The sequence below is a fragment of the Lissotriton vulgaris genome, chromosome 11 (genome assembly GCF_964263255.1).
Source record: "Lissotriton vulgaris chromosome 11, aLisVul1.2, whole genome shotgun sequence".
NCBI lineage: Eukaryota > Metazoa > Chordata > Amphibia > Caudata > Salamandridae > Lissotriton > Lissotriton vulgaris.
In genome coordinates, this window is record NC_141699.1 from 833,944,688 (window position 1) to 833,952,190 (window position 7,503).

General features: G+C 40.5%; 2 long non-coding RNA genes across 2 annotated transcripts; one reads left to right on the forward strand and one right to left on the reverse strand.

The window, feature by feature from the left end:
• Positions 1-3,279: 3,279 nt before the first annotated feature.
• Positions 3,280-4,391, reverse strand: LOC147683557 (uncharacterized). Its single transcript, XR_015301048.1, has 3 exons — positions 4,336-4,391; positions 4,134-4,225; positions 3,280-3,590 (listed from the first exon to the last, which is right to left on the reverse strand). It is a non-coding gene; the product is annotated as an uncharacterized LOC147683557 (long non-coding RNA).
• Positions 4,392-5,623: 1,232 nt separating this feature from the next.
• On the forward strand, positions 5,624-6,888 carry LOC147683558 (uncharacterized). The gene is made up of 4 exons (XR_015301049.1): positions 5,624-5,722; positions 5,957-6,039; positions 6,150-6,241; positions 6,785-6,888. It is a non-coding gene; the product is annotated as an uncharacterized LOC147683558 (long non-coding RNA).
• Positions 6,889-7,503: the final 615 nt, after the last annotated feature.

Here is a 7,503-nt window from a genome sequence, read left to right on the forward strand (position 1 = left end):
TGGGAATCAGAATCACTCACAATCTGAAGTGGCAGGCCCATATTGATAAAATGCTTTTGAACCACAAAAGGGTGACCGGTGTCCTGGGGCGGGAACACCGCATGTCCATCTCCAAGCCTATCGCCCCGGCCCTAGATATATATGCTGCAAGGGCTGTGGGCAGCGCCCTTTATGGTGCCGAGCTGTGGGGTTTTGAATGTATTAGTGCACTTACTACCTCTGAAAACAAGTTTTTTAGAGAGCTAGCATCCCTCCCGATGGGTACCCCTATCAAACCACTATTGAGTGATTTGGGCCGCCGCCCTATCCGGGATTTAGCTAGGCTTCGGCCTCTTTTATATTGGGCCAGGTTATGGCGGACACCTGAGCTCTCCAAATATCTTGATGGTTTGCTAGAGGTCATGAACCTTAGTGGTTCACATAAAATTAGTTGGATCCATAACATTAAGAAGCTTCTGAGTGACGTTGGCTTCCCAACTGGATGGGAGCGTGGAGCTTCTGTACCCAAGCTTGAACTTAAGCGAGTCTACTGGAACTGGGTAGATGAGCAAGATCTAAGGGACCCTAACCAGGGTAGGTTGACTGAGGAGTTTAAACAGCATAAAATTGAGCCTCGGTGGGAGCCCTACCTGGATTTTATTGCAAAACCAAGGGATAGATCCCTGTTCATTCAGTTCAGGTTGGGAAACTTACCTTTGCATGATTACACCTGTAAATGGAAGCCCCCGTATCAAACCCCATCTGAGTGCCCTACCTGTAATGGTGTTATCGAAACTATTGCCCATGTCTTTTTTGTGTGCCCGGCATATGTAAAGCCTAGGCAGAGATGGCTAAAACCCACATGTCTATTGCTTGGCACCAGGAGTCATTCCGTAGCCTTGAGAATTCTTAAAACTGACACCAGCACACGCCTAGTCTGTGGGGTTGCTAAATTCCTGAGTTGGGCCTGGGTAATAAGAGCAAAATCTTTGTGATGTATCACTTTTTAACTCAACATTTTTAATTTTTACTTTTACAAAGCTTTCACTGTTTAATATGCCTCTTAATCTATTTATTGTACCATGGATGTTTTTTTACTGTTATTAACTTTGTAAATCGTAGTGACCTATGAATTATTGTTCCTTGTTTTTATCTTGTGTATGTGCTTTTATGATATCATATATGTATCGAAATAAAGCTTTGAACTGAACTGACTAACAGAAGCTGCCTTTTTTTTCTCTTATATACATATATATATATATATATATTTGATGAATTAGTGTATTTTTCTCTGTATGTTTTAACTGTACCATAATCATGATGGGACAATCTTGACATAGGACATTAGCCGATCCACGGCTTTATTTTTTGTCAATACTGTTAGACATATGTAATGAATAGACCCTCTAACCATGAACACGCAGTCCATCAGTGGACGTAGCGAGTCTTTTACATATGTACTAAGGCTTTGGAAACATATTCCAATATGGCGCTCATGGTGTTGTTTGAGGGGTTAGTCCTATGTCTGTGTCCATGATTAAGTTAAACTTTATTAACATGCTGATTGTTTGGTGTAATTGACACACTCACGAAGGCAGAACGCCGAAACGCGTCTGTGCAGTTTCCCTGAATAAACCTTTTGTGGTTTGTACAATCCTCCTTGAGTGCTGTGCCTTTTCTGTAAAGAGAAGAAAAGTTTGAGCGTAATATATACATATATATATATATATATATATTAGAACAAATCAGCATCCATTCCAATGTCGAAAAAAGGAAAGTACACAGGTCTCCGCTTACAAAAGTGTTTAATACGGACCCCCTACCCCTCCAACAGACGCGTTTCGCCTCACGGCTTCGTCGGTGTTGGCGTGTGTACAAAAGGACGACCATTTTATTTCCTACAATTTTTTTATTTTTTTATCGAATGAGCAGTAAGCATTGAAAGTGGATTGTTCGCATAAACGCCCCCATGGCAGCCATCTTACAACTTTTTTCTACCGAGTCACTCAATTTCATTCAATGATCGTCAAAAGGTGCAAGTGCAGTTTAAAAAGAAAATTTCGTATGAAAAGACAATGTCATTATTTAGAAAAGGGAAAAAGAAAGGAAAATATATCATTCATTATGGCCAGTAAAAAATATATATTTTTGAGTGCATTAGTAGTATTGATCCTATGGATATAAGTCATTGTTGTATCCTGTGCATAAACAACCTTTTTAGAGACTTCTGATGGCAATCGTATAGGATACAATGTAGGATCTATATATATGAATCAATATATCAACAAACCATTTTCCCCAAAATATCTCACCTTGTATGGGCTTACTTTACTGTTTTGTCACCCTGTATGGGCTTGCCAATTCTTAGAGTGTGGGCCTGAAGAACAATGTAATAAATATTTAGTTGTATATGAGGCCGCACTGCGAATGGTGGAGAATAGTTCTTATACCTTTCCAAATTTTGTTCTGTTATTATCCCATCTCATATACATGTTCTTCCTCCCTTCTTGCGAACGTATTCTGATATGCTATATACATTAGAGCCATTTACAGATGAACCCATAGTTCTTCATCATTATTGAGCCCTATGCAGGGCTTTAAGTGGGAAAAAAAACTGGGGGTGCTCTAAAAGGGGCGTGGTAAATATCTTAAAGGGTGTGGCCTATACGAGTAGGGACGTGGTCTAAATCAAGATAACTAGCACTGCTGCTCACAGGATTCCTTTAATCCCTCTGTGACTTGTTCACAACTAAAACTGTGCAGTTTTTCTGCATGACCTTTCAGGTTGAAAGCCGGGGCTATCAAGGGCAACCAAGTATACACAACATTATTTTTGTGCCTGTATCACATCCACACACTCCTTTCACTATCCCCCCCACTCTTCTCTCTGTGTTTTGTCTTCCTCTCTTTATGTAGGAATGAAGGTCCTCTACTGTGAACTTAACCTCTAGACTATTTTCTGGCTGACCCTCTAATCTCACCAATACAAAAGGGGCCCCCTGCAACGGATTAGGGCAGACATCAGGAGAAAATTACACTACTGCAGGGGAAAAAGCCCACCCAAACGGATCAGACAATGGCTCATAAGGAGTCCAATAGTTTTAATGCACAACATGAAACTCACCAAGGGGCGACAAAAGGTTCACAGGGTGAAATGAATTTCAAGTATAAATGTACAAAATCTTTATTTTATTTTTTTCATATTTTGTTTGCACACATTTTATCCAAAACATTAGATAATGTAATACATCAATTGATAAATTGATAAAACATACATCAATAAATACACATAATATGAAAACCCCACATCAACCTCTCAACAAGCATACACTATCTTCTCATTCAGTCACACACAAACATCCACTAATACACCAAACACCAAATACAAATTCCTCAACGTAATCCCCAGAGTGACACAAGAATAGGATCCTGCGGAGTCTTCGTAGCACACTGCCAGAGAGTCCAGATCGATAAGGCAGGATCCAAGAAACACGTAACGCCAACGCGCGTTTCGGTGCAAGGCCCAGATCTACGGGCGCACCTTCATCAGGGCTTTCACGCCGAGGGTTGTGGGGAAGACACAGCACATTAGTGATATACCTGTGGCCAATCTGTTATACACAAAAGCTGAATTTAGAATCAACAACCTAATAGACAGTTCAATAATTTTCAAGTTTATACTCAATATACAGACGATCTAAAATAGAGCCTAGTACTTTTCATGAGGTCAACAATTTCAGATACCATTTACGCAAGTTTCATTAAATTGGATAGACATGTACAGTTCCAAGTTTTAAGAACTCTATATGTAGCATTTTGTTTTGAGACATCGCCCCACACACAGTGAGCTCCAATGTTGCTAAAAGGGTAATTGATTGATAAACTGGAAAAAAGGCGCAATCAATGCACACATAGGAATCCCTAGATACAAGAAATATCAGACATCACATTCATCACAATTCATAACAACACCCTACTCTTCATAAATATTTGAGTGGTCAAGTGGCAACCCCCAAGGAGATGTAATCATACTTCACAGTAAGACACAGAATTTTAATTTCTCTTAGAAAGGTGAGACCTATTCGTCTAAAGGACACACTATTTGGTACTAACCAGGCCCGACCCTGGTTCAACTATTAATGTAATCATTTTACCTCTGCCACCGGTTCCTGGATCCAAAAGTCGCAGCTGGATTATCACTAGCCCAACAAAGATGACGTTGAAAACACACTAATCCGATTGGAACCTGTTTAAGATTTGGCAAGAGTAGAATCATTTCCACAAGGTTCGATAAGGGAGAGAAAACACAACTCAATCAAGAAGCCGCTCATAGACAGCATTTCGTAAAGAGCTTACCCGCTAAAGATGTTTATTTCACCAAGCGTCTTTCGTTGGTCTCACAGAGATCGTAACTTCATATCGGTCCCTTGTATGTATGTCTAAACAAAATATACATTGGCAAGTAATGCATTATGGTCCGCAGTTCGCCAGATGGGGAAATTATTCAACGCGATGGCATATAAACGGGCTCAAATTAGACAAGCTGTGAAATAACCTGATTCTTTGTATTTTCTTAAAAAACGGTTAAATAGATCATAATTAGGTCACTGGCGGCTGCTTATTAGGATAACTTCTCGACAATAGGCTAGATAAATATACCGAATTAAACATACCGTAAGATAATCAACACAGAGAATAATCGCAGTTTCAGGCCCACGATCGAGGAGAGTCACCCGAAACCTCCGCATACGGCTATAAATGCCCCGCATTCTGCACAGGATAGAGAGAACACGAAAGACCGATAAGGGTAGTGGGACAGGATACGATTTCCCAAGATACGCTACGGGCACAGGTATTTTAATTTAACACCCTCCGTCACAGTATAACCAATTACATAAGAATTCGATCAGAGAAGAGAGAGACCCCTACGTGCACAAAGTCTTAAAAGAGGCGTAATTCCTACAGTTGCCAAAAAGTCATTAACTAGTTGCATAAACGACTACCAGAATGGGTTATCCTCCAACAGTTAACGCGCCCTTCTTACCTAAAATCAAGTGATGTAGGTAGAACTCTCCTCTCGTCATCCGGTCCTCACGGAAGGTCAGCGGGTTTCAAACAACCTCGACTCACATCTTCCCGCCGTTTAAAATCGTTAAAGGCATGCCTCTAATTTCTAAATAGAAACACCTGGCCAACCCCTCTATGGTTCATACGGTCTGCGGCAAGACCCAGCACGGATCAGACTGCCAGTTGGTCCACGAGCACACACCCCCGGTCCGCCCGCAAAAAGAAACAAATCTAAAGGTAAACAGAGGGAGGATGTATAATGATCCCTCGATTGTATAAGGGCAGCGCTGCCTAGTAGAGATTTAAATGTCCTAGGCAGCTTCAGATAGTCAGGTTCTCGGGGCTAGCAATTGGGCCCCAAACGGATCCTATAGTCGGTGCAGCCCGAGCACAAATTGCCTCTTTTAAGTCTTTGTGCACGTAGGGGTCTCTCTCTTCTCTGATCGAATTCTTCTGTAATTGGTTATACTGTGACGGAGGGTGTTAAATTAAAATACCTGTGCCCGTAGCGTATCTTGGGAAATCGTATCCTGTCCCACTACCCTTATCGGTCTTTCGTGTTCTCTCTATCCTGTGCAGAATACAGGGCATTTATAGCTGTATGCGGAAGTTTCGGGTGACTCTCCTCGATCTTGGACCTGAAACTGCGATTATTCTCTGTGTTGATTATCTTACGGTATGTTTAATTCGGTATATTTATCTAGCCTATTGTTGAGAAGTTATCCGAATAAGCAGCCGCCAGTGACCTAATTATGATCTATTTAACCGTTTTTTAAGAAAATACAAAGAATCAGGTTATTTCGCAGCTTGTCTAATTTGAGCCCGTTTATATGCCATCGTGTTGAATAATTTCCCCATCTGGCGAACTGCGGACCATAATGCATTACTTACCGATGTATATTTTGTTTAGACATACGTACACAGGACCGAGATGAAGTTACGATCTCTGTGAGACCAACGAAAGACGCTTGGTGGAATAAACATCTTTAGCGGGTAAGCTCTTTACAAAATGCTGTCTATGGGCGGCTTCTTGATTGAGTTGTGTTTTCTCTCCCTTATCGAACCTTGTGGAAATGATTCATCTCTTGCCAAATCTTAAACAGGTTCCAATCGGATTAGTGTGTTTTCAACGTCATCTTTGTTGGGCTAGTGATAATCCAGTTGCGACTTTTGGATCCAGGAACCGGTGGCAGAGGTAAAATGATTACATTAATAGTTGAACCCGGGTCAGGCCTGGTTAGTACCAAATAGTGTGTCCTTTAGAGGAATAGGTCTCACCTTTCTAAGAGAAATTAAAATGCTGTGTCTTACTGTGAAGTATGATTAAATCTCTTTGGGGGTTGCCACTTGACCACTCGAATATTTATGAAGAGTAGGGTGTTTTTATGAATTGTGATGAATGTGATGTCTGATATTTCTTGTATCTAGGGATTCCTATGTGTGCATTGATTGCGCCTTTTTTCCAGTTTATCAATCAATTACCCTTTTACCAACATTGGAGCTCACCGTGTGTGGGGCGATGTCTCAAAACAAAATGCTACCTTTAGAGTTCTTAAAACTTGGGACTGTACATGTCTATCCAATTTAATGAAACTTGCGTAAATGGTATCTGAAATTGTTGACCTCATGAAAAGTACTAGGCTCTATTTTAGATCGTCTGTATATTGAGTATAAACTTGAAAATTACTGAACTGTCTATTAGGTTGTTGATTCTAAATTCAGCTTTTGTCTATAACAGATTGGCCACGGGTGTATCACTAATGTGCTGTGTCTTCCCTACTCCCTCAGCGTGAAAGCCCTGATGAAGGTGCGCCCGTAGATCTGGGCCTTGCACCGAAACGCGCGATGGCGTTACGTATTTCTTGGATCCTGCCTTATCGATCTGGACTCTCTAGCAGTGTGCTACAAAGACTCCGCAGGATCCTAATCTTTTGTCACTCTGGGGATTACGTTGAGGAATTTGTATTTAGTGTTTGGTGTATTAGTGGATGTTTGTGTGTGACTGAATGAGAAGATAGTGTATGCTTGTTGAGATGTTGATGTGGGGTTTTCATATTACGTGTATTTATTGATGTATGTTTTATCAATTTATCAATTGATGTATTATATTATCTAATGTTTTGGATAAAATGTGTGCAAACAAAATATGAAAAAAAGAAAATAAAGATTTTGTACATTCATACTTGAAATTCATTTCACCCTGTGACCCTTTTGTCGCCCCTTGTGAGTTCCATGTTGTGCATTGAAACTATTGGACTCCTTATGAGCCATTGTCTGATCCGTTTGGGTGGACTTTTTCCCCTGAAGTAGTGACCCTCTAATCTCCACATTTGGTCATTTGATTGAACCAAAACGGGTCAAAAGGAATTTTGGTGACCAGTTTTGTTTTTAGGTTTACGTTTTATTTTTGTGAACACACAAACAGCATCTAACAAATGCAAATAACATCAATATGGA